This window comes from Salmo salar, chromosome 10 (genome assembly GCF_965601325.2).
Source record: "Salmo salar chromosome 10, fSalSal1, whole genome shotgun sequence".
In the NCBI taxonomy this organism is placed as follows: Eukaryota; Metazoa; Chordata; class Actinopteri; order Salmoniformes; family Salmonidae; genus Salmo; species Salmo salar.
In genome coordinates, this window is record NC_138300.1 from 61,706,366 (window position 1) to 61,732,500 (window position 26,135).

The window sequence follows — 26,135 nt, forward strand, 5'->3', positions numbered from 1 at the left end:
ACTATCCCTAAAAGTGACATCCATCCCCATAACCCTCCCCTGCATAACCACAAAAGAACCCTCCACCTTTACATCTCTGTGCCCACACAAAATCCCTACCCCCGATGAGTGCACTCCCCCGATCCCCCAAACCGACTCTCCCTTGTCCCACTCCCTTCTAAACCTATTGACATCCCCACCATCCCTCAGGTGAACCTCCTGTAGAAAACAGAAATCAAAACCCACCCCTTCTAGAAAACTAAACACCGCCCTCCTCTTAACAACATCCCTTAACCCTCTTACATTTAAGCTAACAAAAGTAATCATCTTGAAAGAAAATTAAATTAAAATCAATACAAAACAACCTAACATCACCCAAATACTAAACCCAATGAAAACAAAAACAGGAGGCTCACCCGATGCTCCCCTGCTCCATCTCCACCGGCGGGGACTCCCTCCGCACTCCCGACGTCCCCCCGTCTTCCTCCATCCCACCAATCCAGGATGATGGAATGGTGTTTGGCCTCTGAGTTTCCTGTACCCTGGGTTGACCCCCCACCTCCTCCACTTCCCCCTCCTCGTAACTTGTTGGGAAGAGAGTGGGAGAGCCCATGTCTTCAATCAAGAACAGCGTCCCCCCCTCATCCTTGTTGGGTTGTTCCACAACCCCCTGGAGTTGAGGGGCTGGGGAAGCCAGCGAGGACACAGATTTTTCTCCCAGCCCCATCGCTCGTTTGGCCACCCCCTCCCCCCTCTCGCTGTCCTCCGAGCCCCCCTTCCTTTTCCCTTTCTTTTTTTTCGGTGTTTGGTGTAGCGGGGAAACACCACCCCCCCTCCCCCCCAGCTCCTCCACCATTCCCCTCATCTCCTCCACTAGGGCACTTGATGTTATGCTGTCCCCCCACTCCCTCCCTCCCACCCTCCCCCTCCTCCTCGTCTTCTGGTCCTTCCGCCGTCTCCTTCTTCCCCACCTCTTCCTCCTCTGCTGCTCTCTCTGGCTCCTCCACTTCCTTGCTTCTTCCTGCTTCCTTTCCTTTCTCTCCTCCTGGTTCTCCTGCTCCCTTGCCATCTCCATCTCTTCCTGCTGCCGCTCTTCCCTCCTCCTTTGAGGCCTTCACCTCTGGGCCTGTAGTCGGGTCTTGTTCTTGGCCTCCTCCCCCTCCTCTTCTTCCCCCATCCCCCGCTCCTGTCCCCCCTCCAGCTGCAGACGCGTATGACCGCTGACGAGCCGGGCATCCCCGCCACAGGTGTGCGGATGAGCCACACCCGTGGCACGCCTTCGGCTCGTCACAGTCCCTAGCCTCGTGCTCTCCAGATCCACAAAATCTGCATTTTCTCGTGCTGCACGAGGCTAGGATATGACCGTAGGCCATACAGCGCCTGCAAAACGGGGGCTGACGTGTCATAAAATAATGTCCCCCTGTCAGCCCCCAGGGAGAACATTGCCGGGGGATGAAGGTAGCCACCCAGCCCCTTCGGGTCCTCCCTGAGGAGGGCCTGGAAACCCCTTCTACCATTCCAAAATCCAAGTGAATCTTTGAGGGCCCTTGCTGAGGAGACATTATCCATATATCTCCCCAGAAAGGCCCTCACCTCCTCATCTTTGACATACGGATTGTACATGTTTACAGTTACAACCCTGTAATTATTCCTCGCAAGGCTGGTCACCTCATAATTGCACATTGGCTTCGTGCCTCCCACTGCTTTCGCCTTTCTTAGTACCTCATTGTGTTTTTCTTCTGTGTGTAATGCCACGTCAAAAGCTCCTTCCAATGAGTTCCCTTGTAGGCAAAACACGTCCTTAACTGACAGCTTGAAGATTCCAATCAAGATAGTCCTTCCAAATGTTTCCCGTCCAAACGGATCCAACTCCTTGTTCTTCCACGAAAAACGAACCGTGTTTGCAAGCCCGATCACAGGGACCGACCTGTATGATGTATTTTGCGCCATCTCTGCTAGGAGATTGGCGCCCTCGACTCCTCTCTTGCTTCCTTCTCAGAAAGGGAAAAAAACCCCTAAAAAGATAAACAAAGAACAAAATGGCCGAGATACAATACCCAAGAAATCAAAAAAAAAACTTACCGCTCTCCTGTCGTCGACTTTTTGACTCAGCGAGCTCTGGGGCACCTCGGTACCAAGCTTGATCTGAGCCAAAAGGCCGAGAAGCGATAACCCACAAATTGACCCCTGCAACCGCCGGGCCCCCGGGGGTCTCGGCAGACCTCATCGGTTTGGAAAAAGTTGGCTCCTCCCCACCCAACGCTTCCCTGGTGACAGGCAGGTGTTTTTTTTTTTCAAGTCGCTAATGCGTCTTTAAGTCACTAGCTCTTTAAGCCTAGTGCGACTATTTGTTCAATGCCCGGCAAATAAGCCAGTCATCGTCGGGCTTGAACTCAATTGCCCGAGCGACTACTTTGAGTGGAAAAATACGCCGGTCGGTCGGTCGGTCGGTCGGTCAGCCGGCTTCAAGTCAAACGCCTGAGCAAAAAGCCTCGGCGTCATCTCTGTCAATTTCTCTTGAAACAAGATACCGGGCTCTGCCAGAAGCAAAGCCCTTCCAAAAATACGTTGAACTCGTAAGTGTTCCTCTCCACGGAAGTCTTTAGTAAAAGGCGAAAGGCTTGTGCGTAATGAAGAGAAACAAACCAGAGTCGTATGGAAGTCAGAGGTCGGGGCCCGAGACACACACTGTGCACTCTAGGCCGGGTCCCCGCGGGTGGTCCCCGAACCCACTCTTCCAAGTTTTCGAGGGCTGTGGGTAAAAAGTCACAGACAGACAGACAGACAGACAGACAGACAGACAGACAGACAATCCTGGTGAAGTGATTGTATTTTTTGGGGGGGGTCAAAAACAGACAGACACACACACACACACACACACACACACACACACACACACAATCCTGGCCAATTTTTTTTTTATTTTATTTATTTATTTATTTTTTAAAGTAAAATGGCGGGAAAACGGGGGACCCCCATGAAGGGGGCTTCGCCCTTGTTTCAGTTTGGATGATTCTTCTTTTTTCATTCCTTCTCTTCTTCTGCTAGCTGTTTTACATAGCTTTGTGTATTTCTTTTTCCTTGACAATGGGAGAAAAGTGTTGCACCGTTCCCGGAGGTACTGCAATACCGGGTCGATGCGTGGAGCGGACGGAGCAAGCCCCATTTCCGACTCCCTGTTCGAAAAATCCATTTAATATGTAGTCCCCCGATGGGGGACGTATCAGATATTAAACTGATAAGAACAGATTTATATATATTTTTTTTTTATTTTTTTATTTTTTTTTACAAAATATATTTATTACGTTCCAAACCAACCAAAATTTTCCACACATCAATCAATTCAAATACAAATTCCAATCAACACAAAAATAAACATTTCAAAACTATTCAACAATAACCAAACCCAAAAACCAAAACGTCATGAGAGCATCTACCCTCCCCTTCCCACCTACAAACCAAAACCCATACACATATCAAATAACCAAAATTAAACACTCACCCTATACTCCCGACCGACGGGGACGCCTCCTCCACTCCTGACGCTCCACCGTCGGCCACCATCCCCTCTCCCCTAGAAACAAAAACAATTCCCGGCACACCCACACTCTGTGTCTTGTGCCCCCCACTCAAATCCACCACCCGGCCCTCCTCCGAACTCAGACCCGAGCACCCCATGCCCCCAAACAGAAAACTTGCTCCTTCCTCCATCCCCCAATCCTGGGCCATGCCTGGGAGGTCCAGCTCTGCCAGGGGTGTAAAGGAACAGGAAGAAGAGGGAGCCCACGAGGGCCCAGCATCCTCTCCCCCTTGCCCTTCCTTCACCACCACCCTTTTACCACCCTTCTTCCTCCTGCTTTCCGGGCGCTCCCCCTTCTTAGGTCTCTTTATTGGTGGAGGGCGCAGCCAGGGAACATTCCTTTCCTCGTCCGTCAACCCCCCCCTCGCTTCATTCATATTGTCCGGCAGCCCCCCCACCATCTCCCTCAGCTCCTCCACCCGTGATCTCACCTCTTTACTGTCCCCCCACTCCTTCACTCCTTCTCCTACTGGTCCCGCCACCACTGCCTTCTCTTTCTCCTCCCTTTCTCTCTTTCTTCTCCACCACCTTCTTCCTTGTCTCCTTCCTTTCTGTCTCTTTCTTCTCCACCACCTTCTTCCCTGTCTCCTTCCTTTCTGTCTCTTTCTCCTCCACCACCTTCTTCCCTGTCTCCTTCCTTTCTGTCTCTTTCTCCTCCACCACCTTCTTCCCTCTCTCCTTCCTTTCTGTCTCTTTCTCCTCCACCACCTTCTTCCCTGTCTCCTTCCTTTCTATCTCTTTCTTCTCCACCGCCGTCTTCCCAGTCTCCTTTCTTTCTGTCTCTTTCTCCTCCACCACCTTCTTCCCTGTCTCCTTCCTTTCTGTCTCTTTCTTCTCCACCACCTTCTTCCCTGTCTCCTTCCTTTCTGTCTCTTTCTTCTCCACCTCCGTCTTCTCTATCTCCTCCCTCTCTGTTCCCTTCTCCATCTCCTTCTCCACCGCCGTCTTCTCCGACCCCTCCACTCTCTTATCTCCTTCCTCCTCCTGCTCCTTCTCTCCTTCAGCCTCCTGCTCCTCCTCTCCTTCAGCCTCACGCCCCTCCGATTCCACCATGTCCACTTCTTCCTTTTCCTCTTCTTCTTCTACTGTCGCTCTGTCCTTCTTCTCCCGCCGTGTGTCCTTTTCCTCTGTGCCAGTTCTTGTTTCTTTGTCCCCTCCTCTTCTTCCCCCATCCCCGGCTCTCGCTCCCCCCCCAGCTGCAGACGCGTATGACCGGTGACGCGCCGGGCATTCACGCCACAGGTGCGTAATCATGCCACACCCGTGACATGCCTTCGGCGCGTCACAGTCCCTCGCCTCGTGCTCCGCAGATCCACAATACCTGCACTTCTTTGTGCTGCACGAGGCGAGGATATAGGCCATACAACACCTGCAGAACGGGGGCTGACGTGCATAATACAACGTCCCCCTGTCAGCCCCCAGGGAGAACATCGCCGGCGGATGGAGGTAACCCCCCAACCCCTCAGGGTCCTCCCTGAGCAACGCCTGGAATCCTCTCTTCCCATCCCAGAAGCCCAGGGAGTCCCTGAGGAGCCTTGCCGAGGAGACATTGTCCATGTAGCGCCCAAGGAAAGTCCTCACCTCCTCGTCCTTCACATGAGGGTTATACATATTAACCGTGACCACCCGGAAATTAGTTTTTCCCAGGCTGGTCACCTCGTAATGACACATCGGTCCATCCTTTCCCACTTCTCTCGCCCTCCTCATCACGTCCTCATACCTGTCTTCTTTGTGGAGCGTCACGTCGTAAGCCACCTCCAGTGGGTTCGCCTGGAGGCACAACACTTCCCCCACCTCCAACTTTAGGATCCCAATCAATATTTTTCTCCCAAAGGTCTCCCTCCCAAACGGCTCCATCTCCTTGTTCCTCCAGGCGAACCTCACCGTGTTCACTATCCCGACTCCAGGCATCTTGTTTGGAGCATGTCGAGCCATCTTGAAAAAAAGCTCTCTTAAAAAGAAGCCACTAGAAAAAAAAAAAAATTGAAAATGGAAAAAAAACCGTCTCCCACACTCCAAACCTTTCCTCCCTCCGGCCTTCCTTCGACCTTTTGGCTCAGCGGGCTTTAAGACACCACAGTGCCAAGCTTGTATCTGAGCCAAAAGGCCGAGAAGCGATAACCCACAAATTGACCCCTGCACCCGCCGGGCCCCCGGGGGTCTCGGCAGACCTCATCGGTTTGGAAAAAGTTGGCTCCTCCCCACCCAACGCTTCCCTGGTGACAGGCAGGTGTTTTTTTTTTTCAAGTCGCTAATGCGTCTTTAAGTCACTAGCTCTTTAAGCCTAGTGCGACTATTTGTTCAATGCCCGGCAAATAAGCCAGTCATCGTCGGGCTTGAACTCAATTGCCCGAGCGACTACTTTGAGTGGAAAAATACGCCGGTCGGTCGGTCGGTCGGTCGGTCGGTCAGCCGGCTTCAAGTCAAACGCCTGAGCAAAAAGCCTCGGCGTCATCTCTGTCAATTTCTCTTGAAACAAGATACCGGGCTCTGCCAGAAGCAAAGCCCTTCCAAAAATACGTTGAACTCGTAAGTGTTCCTCTCCACGGAAGTCTTTAGTAAAAGGCGAAAGGCTTGTGCGTAATGAAGAGAAACAAACCAGAGTCGTATGGAAGTCAGAGGTCGGGGCCCGAGACACACACTGTGCACTCTAGGCCGGGTCCCCGCAGGTGGTCCCCGAACCCACTCTTCCAAGTTTTCGAGGGCTGTGGGTAAAAAGTCACAGACAGACAGACAGACAGACAGACAGACAGACAGACAGACAGACAGACAGACAGACAGACAATCCTGGTGAAGTGATTGTATTTTTTTGGGGGGGTCAAAAACAGACAGACACACACACACACACACACACACACACACACACACACACACAATCCTGGCCAATTTTTTTTTTATTTAAATTTTTTTTTTTTAAGTAAAATGGCGGGAAAACGGGGGACCCCCATGAAGGGGGCTTCGCCCTTGTTTCAGTTTGGATGATTCTTCTTTTTTCATTCCTTCTCTTCTTCTGCTAGCTGTTTTACATAGCTTTGTGTATTTCTTTTTCCTTGACAATGGGAGAAAAGTGTTGCACCGTTCCCGGAGGTACTGCAATACCGGGTCGATGCGTGGAGCGGACGGAGCAAGCCCCATTTCCGACTCCCTGTTCGAAAAATCCATTTAATATGTAGTCCCCCGATGGGGGACGTATCAGATATTAAACTGATAAGAACAGATGATTATAAAATATATTTATTACGTTCAAAACCCAACAAAAATTTTATACAAATCAATCAATTCAAACACAAATTCCATTAAACATTTCAAAACTATTCAATAATAACCAAACCCAAAAACCAAAAGTCATGGGAGCATTTTCCCTCCCCTTCCCATCTACAAACCAAAACCCACACCAAAAAATCAAAGAAAAATTCACCCCATCCCGACCGACGGGGACGCCCTCTCCACTCCTGACGCTCCCCCGTCGGCCGCCATCCCCTCTCCCCTGGAAACACCACCAATACCCGGCACACCCACACTCTGTGTCTTGTGCCCCCCACTCAAATCCACCACCCCCTACTCCGGGCTCCGGCTCGAGCACCCCATGTCCCCAAACAGGAAACTTTCTCCTTCCTCCATTCCCCATTCCTTGGCCATGCCTGGTAGGTCCAGCTCTGCCAGGGGTGTAAAAGAACATGAAGAAGAGGGAGCCCACGAGGGCCCTGCAACCTCTCCTTCCTGCCCTTCCCCCACCCCCCTTTTACCACCCTTCTTCCTCCTGCTGTCCGGTCGCTCCCCCTTCTTTGGCCTCTTTATAGGTGGAGGACGCAGCCAGGGAACATCCCTTTCTGCGTCCGTCAGCCCCCCCCTCGCTTCGTTCATATTGTCCGGCAGCCCCCCCACCATCTCCCTCAGCTCCTCCACCCGTGATCTCACCTCTTTACTGTCCCCCCACTCCTTCACTCCTTCTCCTACTGGTCCCGCCACCACTGCCTTCTCTTTCTCCTCCCTTTCTGTTTCTTTCTTCTCCACCACCTTCTTCCCTGTCTCCTTCCTTTCTGTCTCTTTCTTCTCCACCACCTTCTTCCCTGTCTCCTTCCTTTCTGTCTCTTTCTTCTCCACCGCCGTCTTCTCTATCTCCTCCCTCTCTGTTTCCTTCTCCGTCTCCTTCTCCACCGCTGACTTCTCCGACCCCTCCACTCTCTTATCTCCTTCCTCCTCCTGCTCCTTCTCTCCTTCAGCCTCCTGCTCCTCCTCTCCTTCAGCCTCCCGCCCCTCCGATTCCACCGTGTCCACTTCTTCCTTTTCTTCTTCTGCTCCTGCTGTCGTTCTTTCCTTCTCCCGCCGTGCGTCCCTTTCCTCCGTTCCTTTTCCTGGCTCTTTGTCCCCTCCTCTTCTTCCCCCATCCCCGGCTCTCGCTCCCCCCCCTGCTGCAGACGCGTATGACCTCTGACGCGCCGGGCATTCACGCCACAGGTGCGTCAGCATGCCACACCCGTGACATGCCTTCGGCGCGTCACAGTCCCTCGCCTCGTGCTCCGTAGATCCACAATACCTACACTTCTTTGTGCTGCACGAGGCGAGGATATGACCATAGGCCATACAACGCCTGCAGAACGGGGGCTGACGTGCATAGTACAACGTCCCCCTGTCAGCCCCCAGGGAGAACATAGCCGGAGGATGGAGGTAGCCTCCCAGACCTTTTGGGTCTTCTCGAAGGAGAGCCTGGTAGCTTCTCCTCCCCGTCCAAAACCCGAGCGTGTCCTTGAGGAGCCTTGCTGAGGAGATGCCGTCCATAAATCTCCCCAGGAAGGCCCTCACATCCTCTTCCTTCACATGCGGATTATACATGTTAATAGTCACAACTCTAAAATTGTTCCTTGCCAGATTTGTCACGGCATAGTGACACATGGGCTTTTCCTTTTCCACTCTTCTCACTTTCTGCATTGTCTCCTCATGTTTTTCTTCCGTATGCAGCGTGACCTCAAAAGCTCCCTCCAATGGGTTGTCATAGAGGCAAAGGACATCTTCTACCCTCAGTTGAAGCACCCCCATTAGTAGGTTCCTTCCGAAGGTCTCCCTCCCGAAAGGCTCCATGTCCTTCTCCTTCCATGCAAACCGCACCGTATTGGCTAGTCCGATCACAGGAACCGACGTTGGTGCTGTCCTCCGTGCCATCTTCTCCGGAAGAATGGCCTCCTCAATAGTCTCCGGCTTACTTCAACAGAAAAACCGAGTAGAAAAAAAACCAACAAATTTTCCCAACCCGGGAAATAATTCTGCACCAAAAAACCTTACCGCCCTCCTATCTCCGACCTTTTGACTCAGTGAGCTCTGGGGCACCTCGGTACCAAGCTTGATCTGAGCCAAAAGGCCGAGAAGCGATAACCCACAAATTGACCCCTGCACCCGCCGGGCCCCCGGGGGTCTCGGCAGACCTCATCGGTTTGGAAAAAGTTGGCTCCTCCCCACCCAACGCTTCCCTGGTGACAGGCAGGTGTTTTTTTTTTCAAGTCGCTAATGCGTCTTTAAGTCACTAGCTCTTTAAGCCTAGTGCGACTATTTGTTCAATGCCCGGCAAATAAGCCAGTCATCGTCGGGCTTGAACTCAATTGCCCGAGCGACTACTTTGAGTGGAAAAATACGCCGGTCGGTCGGTCGGTCGGTCGGTCGGTCAGCCGGCTTCAAGTCAAACGCCTGAGCAAAAAGCCTCGGCGTCATCTCTGTCAATTTCTCTTGAAACAAGATACCGGGCTCTGCCAGAAGCAAAGCCCTTCCAAAAATAAGTTGAACTCGTAAGTGTTCCTCTCCACGGAAGTCTTTAGTAAAAGGCGAAAGGCTTGTGCGTAATGAAGAGAAACAAACCAGAGTCGTATGGAAGTCAGAGGTCGGGGCCCGAGACACACACTGTGCACTCTAGGCCGGGTCCCCGCAGGTGGTCCCCGAACCCACTCTTCCAAGTTTTCGAGGGCTGTGGGTAAAAAGTCACAGACAGACAGACAGACAGACAGACAGACAGACAGACAGACAGACAATCCTGGTGAAGTGATTGTATTTTTTTGGGGGGGTCAAAAACAGACAGACACACACACACACACACACACACACACACACACACACACACACAATCCTGGCCAATTTTTTTGTTATTATTTTTTTTTTTTTTAAGTAAAATGGCGGGAAAACGGGGGACCCCCATGAAGGGGGCTTCGCCCTTGTTTCAGTTTGGATGATTCTTCTTTTTTCATTCCTTCTCTTCTTCTGCTAGCTGTTTTACATAGCTTTGTGTATTTCTTTTTCCTTGACAATGGGAGAAAAGTGTTGCACCGTTCCCGGAGGTACTGCAATACCGGGTCGATGCGTGGAGCGGACGGAGCAAGCCCCATTTCCGACTCCCTGTTCGAAAAATCCATTTAATATGTAGTCCCCCGATGGGGGACGTATCAGATATTAAACTGATAAGAACAGATTTTTTTTTTCTTTTGGAAAAGTTTTATTGTCACAGTTCCTTTAAAAACAGCTCATATTTATATTTTTACATCATTTATACACAAACAAACAGCATGGGGGCATAAAACACAGCATTTGAATTACATTTGAATTTGTTAAAAAGTACACGTTGTTTACACCAATAAAAACAACCATTAATGAAAGTACTTTTCGTTGTATAAAACATCAAATCTGTAAAAGCCATTTAAAATGTGTACAAATGATTTAAAAAGGAAAAACATTTTTAAGACATAAAAAATGTATTTAAAAAGTCACTTGTTAAAAAGCTGTCTTCGGTCCCTTGTACAGGAGCGGGGTGAGTCCTTATCAAACTTGCCTCCTCCTGCTCTTCCGAATCAATCACCGTCCCGTCCTTCGGGGCCCAGAGGAGATGCCTCCCCTAGGTGCATCGCCCTAGGCGCCGCAGCGCTGTCAGGCCGTGGCCGCAGGGACCTTGGGTGTTGTGGGGGACCCTTCGCCTGGGGTCGAGGCCCCCTTCCTTCTGTACCACCCCAGGGCTTCTGTGGCTACCATGGCCACTGCCTGGGGGGTGGTGTTGACCTGTTTCGCTACCAGCAGGTTGCGGGAGGACCACAGTGCTGCCTTCAGACACGTGAGGGTGGGCCAGAGCTTGGTGAAGGCCTTTGGTGGAATAGGCCTTCGGCCCACCCCATACAGCACGAGCTGGGGCGTTAGGTCCTCCCCTGCTGGCAGACACGGGGAGATCAGGGGGCCTACTTCCTTCCACAGGTCCCTGGCGGCTCTGCACTCCCAGAGCAAGTGCCTCACCGACTCCTCTTGGCCACAGCCTGGTCGGGGGCACGCGGATGTCCTCGCCATGCCCCGGGAGTGCATGACGGCCCTGACCGGGAGGATCTCATGGGCGACCATCCAGGACAGGTCCCGGTGCTGATTCAGGAGAGCAGGATGGGCCACATTACGCCAAACCGTTGTGGGCTCGCCTATAGCAAGCCCGCTCACTGGACACACTGGTTCCCGATCCTGCACAAGAGAGAGAAGAGAGCGATGTTTAGTTAAAACTGTGACTGCTTCTTTTTCCAATTTAAAATGTCTTAAAAACTTCTGGAGCTGGGCGTAGTGTGTGGGAAGCAGGAAAGAGACTGGGGCTCGCAGGTCGACTGGGATCAGCCTCAGAGACCTGAGGTAAGATCCCAGCCAGAACCTTGCGAGGGCCTGGGTCTTATTGGTGGCCGGGGAGGTGGCAAGAGTAAGATGTAACGCTGTGTAGCGGCTGCCCAGGAACAAGTAGAGGTCAGGCAAGCCTTTCCCCCCCTTGGACCTGGGCCTCTTGACCACCTCCCTCCTCAGCCTCTCCCACTTGCTCCCCCACAAGAAGTAAAACAGCATCCGCTCCAGGGCTAAAATAGTTCTCCTAGGGGGGATAAAAACAGAACTGATTAATAAAAGCACAGGTAAAATCACTGCTTTAATGATTAAAACCTTGCCCTCAAAAGTCAGCTGTCGTAGTCCCCAAAATCCCAGTCTCTGTCTTACTGTCCCCAGGATCCCACTCCAATTACCTCTCCCTCCTCCCTCCCTGTCAAACTTTACCCCGAGTACCCTTATGTCCGTCGTTTTCACAGTCAGTGGTAGTCTGGTCAAGTCTGGGTCTGCCCACGGTCCGAAAAATTGGGCCTCTGTCTTGTCTCTGTTCAGTCTCGCCCCAGAGGCTCGTCCGTACCAGTCAGTCCTGTCCAGGGTCCTGTCGACGGATAAAAGGTCGGTGCATAAAATGTTGACGTCGTCCATGTAAAATACGCACTTGGCGGTCATCCCCCCACTCCCCGGGATACCCACCCCACTGATCCGTTGGTCCCTTCTCAAGACCTGTGCCAGTGGTTCAATGCCGGCCACAAACAGAAGGGGAGATAACGGACAGCCCTGACGGACGCCGCAGTGTACTCCCACTGCTTTTGACAGATGCCCATTTACAAGGATTTTGCTGGTGATATCCCCGTACAGCAGTCCCACCCAAGCTAAAAACCTGTCCGGGAAACCCATTTTTTGCAGTACCTTAAAGAGGTACTGGTGCGAGACCCGATCAAAGGCTTTTTCAAAATCTAAATTTAGGACTACAAGCCGCATGTTTCTGTCTCTCGCATAACAGATGGCATCTCGGATCAGTATCAGGCTGTCCGTGATCTTCCTTCCGGGAATGGCACAGGTTTGATCCGGGTGGATCACCTCCCCTAAGACAGAAGACATTCTGAGTGTTAAAACCTTGGTAAAAAGTTTACAATCAAAATTTAAAAGGGTTATCGGTCTCCAGTTCTTCAGGTCCGTCCTGTCGTTTTTCTTATATAAAAGAGTCACGATCCCCACTCTAAAACTGTCAGGTAGTCTGTCGAGGTATTCAAAGTCAGTAAAAACAGTCAGAAGTTCATCGGCTAAAACATCCCAAAAGGTCAGATAAAACTCCAAAGGGAGGCCGTCCTCCCCCGGTGATTTACCCCTCTTAAAATGTTTCAGTCCTTGGTCAATTTCTGTCCTCGTCAAGTCTTTTGTCAGGTCGTCTGTGTTGGGTAAAATCTTGTCAATGTATGTTAAAACGTCCCCCATGGTTTCCTCACATACAACTTTTTCCCCAAACAGTTCCCCATAAAAATCCTCGACTACTTCTTTCATTCCCTCTGTGTCTGTTTTTAAAAACCCATCTTTATTTTTTAAACCTGTCATTGTCCTACCCTTACTAACTATTTTCTTAAAAAAGTACCTTGTACACTTCTCCCCCTCTTCTAATTCCCTCTCCTTACTTCTTAAAATAACCCCCTTACTTTTCTGTTCAGCTAAAAGTGCCATTTCCTTTTTTACTTCTTTAATTTCATAGTTAAAATCAAAGCCCTGTTGGCCAAGGTTAAAATATCTTTCCAGTCGCTTTTGCAGTCCCACCATGCGTCTATCTTTTTCTTTGCTTTTCTTCTTTCCTATCTCTCTAAAGAAAGTCCTCGTCCTACCCTTCACCATTTCCCACCATTGTGCTCGTGTGTCAAAGAAGTCCTGTAGCGTCTGCCACTGGCTGAACTGCTCCCTGTACTGGCTAACTACTCTATCATCTTCTAAAAGGGAACAGTTCAATTTCCAGGGCCCTCTTCCCACAGTCACACCCGAAGTTAGTGAAAGGGTGCACGTCAGCATTACGTGATCTGAGAAAAAGGCAGGGGTTATTCTAGCATCAGTTGGGGGGCAGTCCCGGGTAAACAGATAGTCAATGCGAGAGGCTCTGGTGCCGTCACCACTGGTCCAGGTGAAGCCCTCCTCTCTTGGATGCAGGGTTTTAAAACAGTCAGTCAGTTTAAAATCCCTGCACAGCCCTTGCAATAAAACACTTGACCTATCTACCTTAAAATCCTCTCCCGCCCCTCTCCTGTCTGCTCTATTTAAAACACAATTAAAATCCCCACCCACCACTAGAGGATCCCTCCCTAGCATGTGGGACTGCAAGTCTTCTAAAAGTGCGCACCGGTCATGTTTATCGTTAAAACCATACACATTTAGCATGTTAAAATCCCTCCCCATAAAAGTACAATTGGCTAAAAGAGCGCGCCCACCTACCACCACCGTGCTCCCCCTCACCACCACATGTGGGGTCTTGATTAAAATGGCAACACCGTCATTTTTATTAAAATTTGAGCCACTCCAAATGGAGGGCCCATGCTGCCACTTGTCCTCCCATTTCCTATAAGAGGATAAAAAGGGTAGAGCACACTCCTGTAATAAAAACACATCTGAATTAAACCTTTCTAAAAAGGATAAAACCGACTGTGCTCTTATTTCTGTTTTTATACTTCTCACATTTATAGTGGTGATGTTAAAAGCCATAAAAGGGTGAGTAAAAACAGTGCTAAATGAAAAGGCATTTAAACAGTTGAAAGGAGGTTATTTTTCTGGTACTTCCTCTCTCTCCCGCCGGGGTAACGGGGGATGGCAGGGAGAGGAGGTTAAAACCGGACTTAAAAAGGAGATTGTGTTGGGGGAGTTGGGGGGGAAGGTTCTGGGTTCTTCCTCCCCCTGGGAGCTCTCCCATTCCACCTTGCCCTTTTTCTCATCGCCTTGTTCGGGGTCGGAGAGCTCCTCCGCATTTCTTTTTCGTGGGGGGAGGTGTTCCTCCAGAATCTCCACCCCCTCTCCCATATCTCTTTCCGACACAGTCTCCATACTGTCTGACCCACTTGGGGAGTTCTCACTCAAGATCTCTCCGGGGCCGTCTTTCTCGGCCCTTTCTCCTTCAGGGGTCACATTAATCTGGGGCAGGGGGATTGGGGGGGGGAGGGGGTTGTCCTCTCCTCCCACTTTCTCCACCACTGCACCTTCCGCGCCCTCCACTACCACCGGCTCCACCACTACATTCTCAACCACCACCGGCTCCACCACCACCTCCTCGGCAACTGCCGTTCCCTCCCCTTGGCGCTCAGAAGTCCGGTCCGCGGCCGCCGTCTCCCTCTCCCTCCTTTCGGCCCTGACCTTATTGGCCCAGGAGAAGGGGCAGCCGCGGATGAGGTGGGACCGCTCGCCACAGAGGTTGCACGACCTTCCGTTCGTGCACTCCTCGTAGCGGTGGCCCACCTCCCGGCACTTCATGCAGACGACCTTTTTACAGGCCTCTGCCAGGTGGCCATGTTCACCACACTTACGGCACAGCTTGGGCTGGTCCTGGTAGTGAACATGGCCTCTATTCTCTCCGAGGACTATGGTGGATGGGATGGCTTTCAACCCACCATAGCCCCCAGGATCCTCCCTCTGCTGGACAGTCACCCTCCAGGCCCCTGTCCAGATCCCATCGGGATCCTTCACCTGGACCAAGGGCCCCTTCACGTTGCAGTACCTGCCCAGCCATACTGCAACGTCCTCCGGCTGTACGGTTTCATTGTACATACGGATAATAACGGTTTTAATGCTATTATCCGTCAGCTTGGTCACCTCAAACATGGCTGTGAGGGACCCCTGGGTGTTCAGGGAGTTCTGGAGTTGCCCCCAGAACTCCCGCAGGAAGCTGGCGTTGGCAAAACTGACATCGAAGCCCTTCCCATAGGGAAGGGCTAAGATGCAGTTTACCTGCGCGGGATGGAAACCGAGCTCTTTCTGGAGGAATTTTCTGGAGAAATCCAATCGGGATAACTCCATTATTTTCCCTCCCTTCTCCTTTAAGAGGAGGCGCACTGCATGGTGCCTCCTCATGCCAACCTGTGCTGCTGACATGATGGAGGCCCACTCCCTTTACAGCCCAACACCGGTAAAAAAGGGGGGGGAGGGGAAGGGAAAAAAGGGAGGGAAAGGAAGGGGGGGGGGGGGAGGGGGTTGGGAGTGGGGGTTGGGAAGAAGGAAAGGGGTGTAAGACACCCGAGGAAGCTGGCAGGCTCGGCCAGACTAAGCTAACCGGGCCTACCAGCACCACGGGACACACAACAACCTATCTAGCACAGCACCAAACTAATCTTATTAACAATGGGAAGGAACACTAGGAGGGGAATTTTTTTGTTTTATATTTTCCACAAGAGGGAGAGGCACAAAAGGGAGAGACAAAAAATAAACCACACAACCAAACTAAGGCTAGAAAGCTAGCAGGCCCCGCCAGCAGGCCAGGCTAAGCCTACCAGCTGGCAGGCCCACCAGCCAAGAGGCCTTACAACAAAAACAAACACGGCACACCAACCAAAAGGGAAGACAAACTAGGGGGTAAGACTAACAATGCACAAGACTAACAAAACAAATTAATTAAAGTAAAAGGGGAACAAGGGGGGTAAGGGAGAAAAAAGGACACACTGACTAACAAACACCTGCCCAAACTTGAGGGACACGAAGGCTAGCAGGCCTCACCAGCAGGCCAGGCTATGCTAACCAGCTAGCAGGCTAGCCAGCAAAAGGTCCCTCAGTTGGCAACACAAATAACAAGAAACAGAAAAAAAAAACTAAGGATACAAAGGGGATGGGGGTAAAGAAAAAAAAACAGTCAAACAATGCCTGCCACGCCTAAGGGGCCGGGAGGCTAGCAGGCCAAGCTAAAGCTAGCAGGCCGACAAGCCAGAAAGCCACCCCAGCTAGCAGACAACACACAACTGAAGACAATGGGAGGAGCTAAGGAGGGGACTATAGGATACACAGGGGAGGAGAGATGCAAAACAGGACAAGCAGGGGAAAAACACAAATAAATTAAATAACTAAGGAAAAAGGACCAGAGGGCCTTTAAACTCACCCTACAGGTGCTGGTGCACCTGTAGTCCACCACCAAGACCACCACCTAACCCAGGACAAAGAATAAACAAGAGTGAGACAAAAAAACAACAATAATGACAATAAATAATGATTAGACAAAAATAAATAGCACAATTTCCCGGGCGCCCTCCGGCCTACGATCGCTTCTCTGATCAAGTGCAGCACTGACAAGGTAACTACACTTGATCGGAGCCAAAAGGCCGAGAAGCGATAACCCACAAATTGACCCCTGCACCCGCCGGGCCCCCGGGGATCTCGGCAGACCTCATCGGTTTGGAAAAAGTTGGCTCCTCCCCACCCAACGCTTCCCTGGTGACAGGCAGGTGTTTTTTTTTTCAAGTCGCTAATGCGTCTTTAAGTCACTAGCTCTTTATGTCTAGTGCGACTATTTGTTCAATGCCCGGCAAATAAGCCAGTCATCGTCGGGCTTGAACTCAATTGCCCGAGCGACTACTTTGAGTGGAAAAATACGCCGGTCGGTCGGTCGGTCGGTCGGTCAGCCGGCTTCAAGTCAAACGCCTGAGCAAAAAGCCTCGGCGTCATCTCTGTCAATTTCTCTTGAAACAAGATACCGGGCTCTGCCAGAAGCAAAGCCCTTCCAAAAATACGTTGAACTCGTAAGTGTTCCTCTCCACGGAAGTCTTTAGTAAAAGGCGAAAGGCTTGTGCGTAATGAAGAGAAACAAACCAGAGTCGTATGGAAGTCAGAGGTCGGGGCCCGAGACACACACTGTGCACTCTAGGCCGGGTCCCCGCGGGTGGTCCCCGAACCCACTCTTCCAAGTTTTCGAGGGCTGTGGGTAAAAAGTCACAGACAGACAGACAGACAGACAGACAGACAGACAGACAGACAGACAGACAGACAATCCTGGTGAAGTGATTGTATTTTTTGGGGGGGGTCAAAAACAGACAGACACACACACACACACACACACACACACAATCCTGGCCAATTGTTTATTTTTTTTTTTTATTTTTTTTTTTTTAAAGTAAAATGGCGGGAAAACGGGGGACCCCCATGGAGGGGGCTTCGCCCTTGTTTCAGTTTGGATGATTCTTCTTTTTTCATTCCTTCTCTTCTTCTGCTAGCTGTTTTACATAGCTTTGTGTATTTCTTTTTCCTTGACAATGGGAGAAAAGTGTTGCACCGTTCCCGGAGGTACTGCAATACCGGGTCGATGCGTGGAGCGGACGGAGCAAGCCCCATTTCCGACTCCCTGTTCGAAAAATCCATTTAATATGTAGTCCCCCGATGGGGGACGTATCAGATATTAAACTGATAAGAACAGATGATGATTCAAAGCTTTTATTCTAACTTTTCAAGCATTTACACAGTAAACAATTCACATGTCTTTTAACCTTTTAGTTGCCCCTATCCAAACAAAACTAGTAACAAAAAACAACCCATCAGTTTTCCAAAAACTCTGAAACCCTCTCTCTCTTGGAAGAGATGGGCAACCAACACCCTCCCACAACTTTTCTAGGGGGCTGCAGCAAAAAATCAAATACAAACACAAGCCATCAATAAACATAAGTAATCCAAAACCCCAAAAACCTACCAACCTGCCTTCTAAACCTTAACTACCTGACCAGCCCCACCCCCCCTTTCCAACGCTCTAAGGCAGCATGGTGACCCCACTTCCTCTCCTCCCTTCTTATCCTCCCTCTCAAATCTCCCTCCACTCTCCTCACTATTCCCTCCACCCCCCAGTCTGCTCCTGACTTAACCAGGCCCTGCCTGGCATCCCACAGCCCTTTCTTAAAAAGACTGATAAGCAGCCACAACTGAAAACGATCCCTACCTACCCCCCCTGCTCTCCCCACCCCTCTCTCCACCCTCACCCATGTTAAAACAAAACCCTCCTTCACTCTCCCTAGCAACCCCTGAGCCCTGGCACACACTACTCCTGCGAAAGCACAGTCCCAGTACATGTGGCGTATTGTCTCCTCCCCACCACAAGTTGGTCTCGGGCACTGGGGGGACCGTGCCAAGCTATGCCGGTACATGATGGATCTTACCGGCAAGCACTTGTGGAGGCTTAACCAATTTAGATCCTTAAGACGATTGTCTAGGCCCCGCGCCTGTATGGTCTCCCAGACCACAGCAGGGGTACCCACCACAGGGTGCGCCACAGACGCAGACGCCTCTTCGTACAGGCGTCTGTGGTCCAAACCTACTCGGGCGACTTCAACCTCGGGATGCGCACGTAGCCACTTTGCCGCATGGCTGAAGTGCCACGGCAGCTGTTCAGCCCGAGGACCCGTGTTGGACCACACCATTATGCTTCTCGCCTGGTACGAGAAAAACACCCGCAGGAAATAACCGGAGGGATGAATCACTGGATTAGCGAGCTCATTCAATAAAAACGAAACAAAAATCGAGTCCAGCTTGAGTGGGAAGTGTGGAACTCCTCTCCCTCCCTCCCCGATGGTTGAGAGCATGCGAGCCCTTGCGACATACTCATACCTGCCCCCCCACATGAACTGAAACACGAGCCTTACTAGCCCCCTCCTCATGCTCGCTGGCAAAGGATAGATGTATGCCAAGTACAGAAGGGAAGGCAGTACATCCACTTTCAGGACCAGGACCTTGCCCAAGAAAGACAAGGATCTGGCCTTCCACATTGCCATCTTCCTCTGTACCACAGCAACTCTCATGTTCCAGTTCAGTGTCGCGGAGCCGGAGGTCTCAAAAAGGACCCCAAGAATCCTCAGGGCCCCATTACAGAGAGATAGTCCCCCGGGCACGTCCGTCCTGCCCCGCCATCTGCCGAAATACTTAACAGACGACTTGGCGAGGTTAAGGACCGCTCCCGACGCGCGGGTAAAGTCTCCAATTATGGCCAGAGACCTTAGCAGGCATGAGTCCTTGCACAAAAGCAAGGTGGTGTCATCTGCGTACTGTGTCATCTTAACATGCAAACCGCCGCTTCCAGGGACCAGCAAGCCCTCCACCCCTGCGTCAGCCCTAATGGCAGCCGCCAGGGGCTCCATATAGAGCACGAAAAGGAGTGCCGAGAGCGGGCATCCCTGCCTGACCCCTGATGAGAGGCCAAACACGTCACCCAGATGGCTGTTTATGCTCACCCGGCACCCCGCTCCCACATACAAAATCTTGATCCACTTTATAAAGCGATCACTAATACCTAACCTACCTAATACTCTGAAAAGAAAAGCCCTACTGACGCGATCAAAAGCCTTGGCCTGATCAAGTGCCGCTACCATCAGAGGTAGACTTCTATCCTCAACCCAGGCGATGGAGTCCCTGATCAGTTGGAGGTTCCACCTAATGGAACGGCCTTCCACCCCACACGTTTGATCCTCATGGACAACGTAGGGAAGGGCTGTGCGCAAACGGTCTGCCATGACCTTAGCTAGTATCTTGTAATCTACGCACAGCATGGTCAACGGCCGCCAGTTGCTAAGGTCGGCGGCGTCCCCCCTCTTGTAGAGGAGGGACAGCACACCTACAGCCATCGACCTGCCCGGGACTCCAGTCTCGAGAACGGCCGTCAGGACTTCGAGGACCACCGGTCCAAGCATACCCCAAAACTTGAGGTAAAACTCAGCCGGCAGCCCATCCATCCCAGGCACCTTCCCTTTCCCCATCCTCTTGAGGGCGCTCTCCACCTCCTCTAGTGTTATTGGGGCTTCCATCGCCTTTCTAATGTCCTCCGGCACACGCCGGGACAAGTGTTCTAAGAACACGGTACCCTGCTCTTTTTCTACTACCCTCTCCTGGAAAAACCCCCGGAAATGGTCAGTTGCCACCCTGACCATCTGCTCCGGCTCCCTAACCACCCTACCCTGTCCATCCCTCACCCCATAAAAAACCTGTCTTATCTGCTTTTCCCTAACTGATTTGAAAAACACTGCAGAGCAGGTCTCATTCTGCTCTATAAACTCAGAGTGTGCGCGCTGCAGGAAAGCACGGGCCTTCCGCTCGTGCACCTCCCTGAGCTGAGCCTTGAGGCTGGTAGCGTGCTCAACGTCCATCGAAGTACCGAGGTTACCAGCCTCGTACTCAAGATCGAGTAAACGTTGGAGCTGCTCCACCTCCCTTCTCTCCTCTCTCCCCTTCCTCTTACAAAAACCAATAATAAATACCCTAATTCTTACCTTAACTACCTCCCACCATTCCAAAACCCCTCCGCACATTGGCCGGAGACCCTCAAGCCCCCGAAAAAAAACAGAAAAAACATTTACAAAAGCCCGCTCCTCCAGGATATCCCGGTCGAGCTTCCAGTACCCCCTACCGAAAAGGCAGACAGGCGCCTTGACCCGAAGGAGTACCCCGTCGTGATCCGAGAAAAACACAGGCAGCAGACGCCCAGACAAAAGCCCCAAGGATTTGGGTAGAAATACATAGTCCAGCCTCCGCTCGACCCCCCGAGAGTTACGCCACGTGGGACCTGCTAGCGCCGGAGTAGTGTTAAGGCCTCCATCCACCAGACCATGGCTTGCCATAAGTCCGGTGATGGCCCCCACGCTACTATCCCCTACCCCTCCTAATTCTACATTAAAATCCCCTCCCACTATCAAAACTCTGTTTGTGGCACACAGAGGTGCCAGACTCTCCACCATCTCCCTTCTCTCTGGCACCGTCTGTGGCCCGTATACCCCTATAATCCTAAGTCTAAAATCCCCTAACGTTATGTCCACCCCCAAAACCCTCCCCTGCATTGCAACGTACGTGCCTTCCACCTTCACCTCCCTAGTCCCAAACAAAATCCCAACCCCTGATGAGTGGACACCCCCCACACTCCACACCGACTTCCCTTTTACCCACTCTTTTTTAAACTGCTCTACATCCCCCCCATCCCTTAGATGTACCTCCTGCAAGAAACAAAAGGTAAAACATATGTTTGATAAACAACTAAAAACAGCAGTTCTCTTTACAGTGTCCCTTAGACCCCGAACATTCATAGTCATTATTTGAATGTTTGCCATGGTTGCACATTTAAAAAGAAAAATCAACCAGGTGCAGGGTTCAAGTACTCACTCTGTCTGGTGGGTAAAGGTCCTCATCGATCATGGACGCTGGACCAGCAGCCCCCGAGGCCCCCCCAACCCTCCCACCCCCCATACCGTCCTCCTGAGAACCCCATGACGCAGGGAAGGGGTTGGGGATGGGGGGTCCCGGCGTCCCAGAATTAACCTGAGACACCCCATCCCCATCTGGCAAAAACAGCCCCGGGGACGACAGGTCCGCGTCCATCCGGATGATTGGGAGAGATGGACCCCGCGAGGACAGGGAAGACACCTCGGCAGTACTGACCATCTCCCCAACCCCTCGTACATCCACGGACAAAAACCCTTGACCCGCTACCTCTGAGGCCTCCCCATCCACTGCGTCCCCCCTCTGAGAAGCCCAAGATGCAGGTAAGGGGTTGGGGTTGTGGATGGGGGGTCCCGGCGTCCCTGAAAAAGCCTGAGACACCCCATCACCATCGGGCATACACAGCGCAGGGGTCACCAGATCTATTTCCATCTGGGTGGGTGTGAGAGATGAGACCCGCGGTGACAGGGGAGTCACCTCTGTGGCACTGTCCCCAAATACCCTCCCCACCCCTTCCAGCCCACTCTGGCCCTCTCCCGTCTCGAGGGAAAGCCTCTTTTTCTTTTTCTTCCTCCGGGCCTCACCCGATTCCAATAACAGCCCTGACTCCTGCTGGGCCTGCTGTGCTGTGGATGTGTCCCTCTTCGTTCTTGGAGTGGCTGGCAATGGCGAGATGGACCCCCATTCCGCCGTCCTCGTTTGTGAGACCTGGATCTCCTCCACCATCTCCCTCATCTCCCCCACGAGGGCCCCGAAAGCCTCTTCATCTATGAAGACTTCGTCGAGGGATGAGCCCAACTCTCCCGTTGCTCCACCAACCTCTCCCGGCGGCCTACTGATGGATTGAGTACCCGTTGACACCTGGGTCTCCGGGACCACCTCCACCGATGACCTCTCCAAAACGACCTTACCCCCGACGTTTGGAGCTGGCAAGGACCGGGCTTGCTTCTCCGGTTCCCCACTCACCATCCTCCTTGCTGCCTCTTCCGGCCTGTGACCTAGGTCCCCTTCTCCTAGCCTCCTCTTCTCCTCCACGCCCTTTCCTCCGGCCATCCTTCCCCCAGCAGCCGCTGCCGCGTATGTTTGTTGCCTCGCCGGGCACTCTCGAAACAGGTGCTGCTTACTGCCACACCCATGACATTCTTTTGGTGCCGTACAATTTTTGGCCTCATGTTCCTCCGACATGCAAAACCTGCATTTTACCAGCCCACATGAAGCTGTTCCATGCCCGTACTCCCTGCATTTCCTGCAGAAAGGTGGCTGACGAGCATAGAACAGCATGCCTCTGTCCGACCCTAAAGAAAACACCGCAGGGGGATGCAAAAAGCCCTCAAACCCCCCCGGATCTTCCCTTAGGAGCACCTGGAATTGGCGGCGGCCGTTCCAGAAGCCCAGCGAGTCCTTTACATATCTGGCTCCCGATGTTACCTCGCAGTAGCGACCCAAAAAGGCTGCCACTGCCATATCCGTCACGTGTGGATTATACATATGTATATTTATTGTTCTAAAATTCCTTCTTGCCAGGCACACGATGTTGAAAAAGGACAGAGGTCTCTCCCCCTTTGCCACCTTTACCTTCTCCATTACTTCATCACTCTTACTTTCCGTGTAGAAAGTTACATCGTATGCCTCCTCCATTGAGTTCCCCTGCAGGCACATCACATCTGGGACTTTCAGAGATAGCGCCCCCATCAACACGGTCCTCGCAAAGGTGTCCCTCGGCATCCTTACTTCTCCTTCTTGCTTCCATGCAAATCTTACTGTGTTCTTTAGTCCGGCCCTCGGAACCGACCCTGTGTTCCCGCTACCCGCCATTTCGGTATGGCTGTATTTTAAATTTGTTTTGATTTTTCCCGCCAAAAATCTAAAACTCTCTCACCGCCCTCCGGCCATCGGCTTTTAACTCAGCGAGCTTTGAGGCACCGCAGTACCGAGCTTGATCTGAGCCAAAAGGCCGAGAAGCGATAACCCACAAATTGACCCCTGCACCCGCCGGGCCCCCGGGGGCCTCGGCAGACCTCATCGGTTTGGCAAAAGTTGGCTCCTCCTCACCCAACGCTTCCCTGGTGACAGGGAAGTAAAATGGCGGGAAAACGGGGGACCCCCATGAAGGGGGCTTCGCACTTGTTTCAGTTTGGATGATTCTTCTTTTTTCATTCCTTCTCTTCTTCTGCTAGCTGTTTTACATAGATTTGGTGTATTTCTTTTTCCTTGACAATGGGAGAAAAGTGTTGCACCATTCCCGGAGGTACTGCAATACCGGGTCGATGCGTGGAGCGGACGGAGCAAGCCCCATTTCCGACTCCCTGTTCGAAAAATCCATTTAATATGTAGTCCCCCGATGGGGGACGTATCAGATATTAAACTGATAAGAACAGATTTTTTTTTTTATAAAATATATATTTATTACGTTCAAAACCCAACAAAAATCTCATACAAATCAATCAATTCAAACACAAATTCCATTAAACATTTCAAAACTATTCTATAATAACCAAACCCCAAAAACCAAAAGTCATGGGAGCATCTTCCCTCCCCTTCCCATCTACAAACCAAAACCCACACCAAAAAATCAAAGAAAAACTCACCCCATCCCGACCGACGGGGACGCCTTCTCCACTCCTGACGCTCCCCCGTCGGCCGCCATCCCCTCTCCCCTGGATGCGGTAACAGCGCCCGACACACGCTCACCCTGCGTCCCGTACCCCACACTTAGGTCTACCACCCTGCCCTCCTCCTGACTCCGGCCCGGGGACCCCACGAGCCCAAACAGGGAGCTTAAGCCTCCCTCCATCGCCCAATCCTGGGCCATGCCTGTAAGGTCAAGCTCAGACAGGGGTGTAAAGGTGAAGGAAGAGGGAACCCAAGAGGGCCCTGCAACCTCCCCCTCCCCTCCACCCTGATCTGCCCCCCTCCCTCTTTTACCACCCGTCCTCCTTGAGCGCTCCCCTCTTTTCGACCTCTTGTGTGGTGGAGTAAAAGGCAAAATGTTTTCATAGCTTGCCTCCTTCTCCACCTCCACCCGTGATTTCACCTCTTTACTGTCCCCCCCACTCCTTCACTCCTTCTCCTACTGGTCCCGCCACCACTGCCTTCTCTTTCTCCTCCCTTTCTGTCTCTTTCTTCTCCACCACCTTCTTCCCTGTCTCCTTCCTTTCTGTCTCTTTCTTCTCCACCACCTTCTTCCCTGTCTCCTTCCTTTCTGTCTCTTTCTTCTCCACCACCTTCTTCCCTGTCTCCTTCCTTTCTGTCTCTTTCTCCTCCACCACCTTCTTCCCTCTCTCCTTCCTTTCTGTCTCTTTCTCCTCCACCACCTTCTTCCCTGTCTCCTTCCTTTCTATCTCTTTCTTCTCCACCGCCGTCTTCCCAGTCTCCTTCCTTTCTGTCTCTTTCGTCTCCACCGCCGTCTTCCCTGTCTCCTTCCTTTCTGTCTCTTTCTTCTCCACCGCCGTCTTCCCAGTCTCCTCCCTCTCTGTTGCCTTCTCCGTCTCCTTCCTCTCCACAGCCGTCTTCTCTGGCCCCTTCACTCTCCTGTCACCTTCCTCCTCCTGCTCTCCTTCAGCCTCCTGCCCTTCCGTTTCCACTATGCTGTTGTCTTCTTTTTCTCCTCCCGCTTCCGTTTTCTCCTCCTCTTCCACCCGTGTGTCCGCTCCCTCTGTTCCAGTACTTGGTTCTTGGTCCCTCCTACCCCCATCCCCGGCTCTCGCTCCCCCCCCAGCTGCAGACGCGTATGACCTCTGACGCGCCGGGCATTCACGCCACAGGTGCGTTAACATACCACACCCGTGACATGCCTTCGGCGCGTCACAGTCCCTCGCCTCGTGCTCCGCAGATCCACAATATCTGCACTTCTTTGTGCCGCACGAGGCGAGGATATGACCATAGGCCATACAACGCCTGCAGAACGGAGGCTGACGGGCATAATGCAACGTCCCCCGGTCAGCCCCCAGGGAGAACATAGCCGGAGGATGGAGGCAGCCTCCCAGGCCCTTCGGATCTTCTCTAAGGAGAGCTTGAAAACTTCTCCTCCCATTCCAAAATCCAATGGAGTCCTTGAGATGCCTCGCTGAGGATATATTGTCCATGTATTTCCCCAGGAAAGACCTCACGTCCTCGTCCTTTACATGGGGATTATACATGATAACTGTTACCAACCTAAAATTATTCTTCACCAAGCTTTTCACCATGTAATGACACATGGGCCTCTCTTTCTCCACTTCTTTCACCTTCCGCATTATTTCCTCGTGCTTCTCCTCTGTGTAAAACGTTACGTCGTAGGCGACCTCCAAAGGGTTCTCCTGGAGGCAAAACACATCCTTTACCCCCAAATTGAGCACTCCCATCAGCAGGGTCCTTCCGAATGCCTCCCTTCCCAACGGTTCCATATCTTTCTCCTTCCATGCAAAACGTATAGTGTTAGCAAGTCCAATCCCAGGGACCGACGTATACGTAGTGTTCCGTGCCATTTCCTCCCGGAGAATGGCACACTCGATATTGCTCTTGCTCTTTTCAAAAAAGAAGGAAAAACCCAAAAGTACCTTGTCAAATAGAATCCCAGAAGAGATTCTAACCAACAAAAACAAAAAATACCGCCCTCCTATCTCCGACCTTTTGACTCAGCGAGCTCTGGGGCACCTCGGTACCAAGCTTGATCTGAGCCAAAAGGCCGAGAAGCGATAACCCACAAATTGACCCCTGCACCCGCCGGGCCCCCGGGGGCCTCGGCAGACCTCATCGGTTTGGCAAAAGTTGGCTCCTCCTCACCCAACGCTTCCCTGGTGACAGGCGGGTGTGTTTTTTTTAAAAAGTCGCTAAT

General features: G+C 51.8%; 4 non-coding genes and 5 pseudogenes across 4 annotated transcripts; all 9 read right to left on the reverse strand.

The window, feature by feature from the left end:
* Nucleotides 1–2,512: 2,512 nt before the first annotated feature.
* Nucleotides 2,513–2,627, reverse strand: LOC123724940 (U5 spliceosomal RNA). The gene has a single exon (XR_006757417.1). It is a non-coding gene; the product is annotated as a U5 spliceosomal RNA (small nuclear RNA).
* A 448-nt stretch (nt 2,628–3,075) lies between these two features.
* Nucleotides 3,076–3,277, reverse strand: LOC123724727 (uncharacterized; annotated as a pseudogene).
* Nucleotides 3,278–6,045: 2,768 nt separating this feature from the next.
* LOC123724941 (U5 spliceosomal RNA) lies at nt 6,046–6,160 on the reverse strand. Its single transcript, XR_006757418.1, has one exon. It is a non-coding gene; the product is annotated as a U5 spliceosomal RNA (small nuclear RNA).
* Nucleotides 6,161–6,624: 464 nt separating this feature from the next.
* On the reverse strand, nt 6,625–6,793 carry LOC123724717 (uncharacterized; annotated as a pseudogene).
* Nucleotides 6,794–9,293: 2,500 nt separating this feature from the next.
* LOC123724933 (U5 spliceosomal RNA) lies at nt 9,294–9,408 on the reverse strand. Its single transcript, XR_006757410.1, has one exon. It is a non-coding gene; the product is annotated as a U5 spliceosomal RNA (small nuclear RNA).
* A 449-nt stretch (nt 9,409–9,857) lies between these two features.
* Nucleotides 9,858–10,036, reverse strand: LOC123724713 (uncharacterized; annotated as a pseudogene).
* Nucleotides 10,037–16,835: 6,799 nt separating this feature from the next.
* LOC123724942 (U5 spliceosomal RNA) lies at nt 16,836–16,950 on the reverse strand. Its single transcript, XR_006757419.1, has one exon. It is a non-coding gene; the product is annotated as a U5 spliceosomal RNA (small nuclear RNA).
* A 447-nt stretch (nt 16,951–17,397) lies between these two features.
* LOC123730444 (uncharacterized) lies at nt 17,398–17,567 on the reverse strand (annotated as a pseudogene).
* A 5,978-nt stretch (nt 17,568–23,545) lies between these two features.
* On the reverse strand, nt 23,546–23,720 carry LOC123724708 (uncharacterized; annotated as a pseudogene).
* Between the last annotated feature and the right edge of the window lie 2,415 nt (nt 23,721–26,135).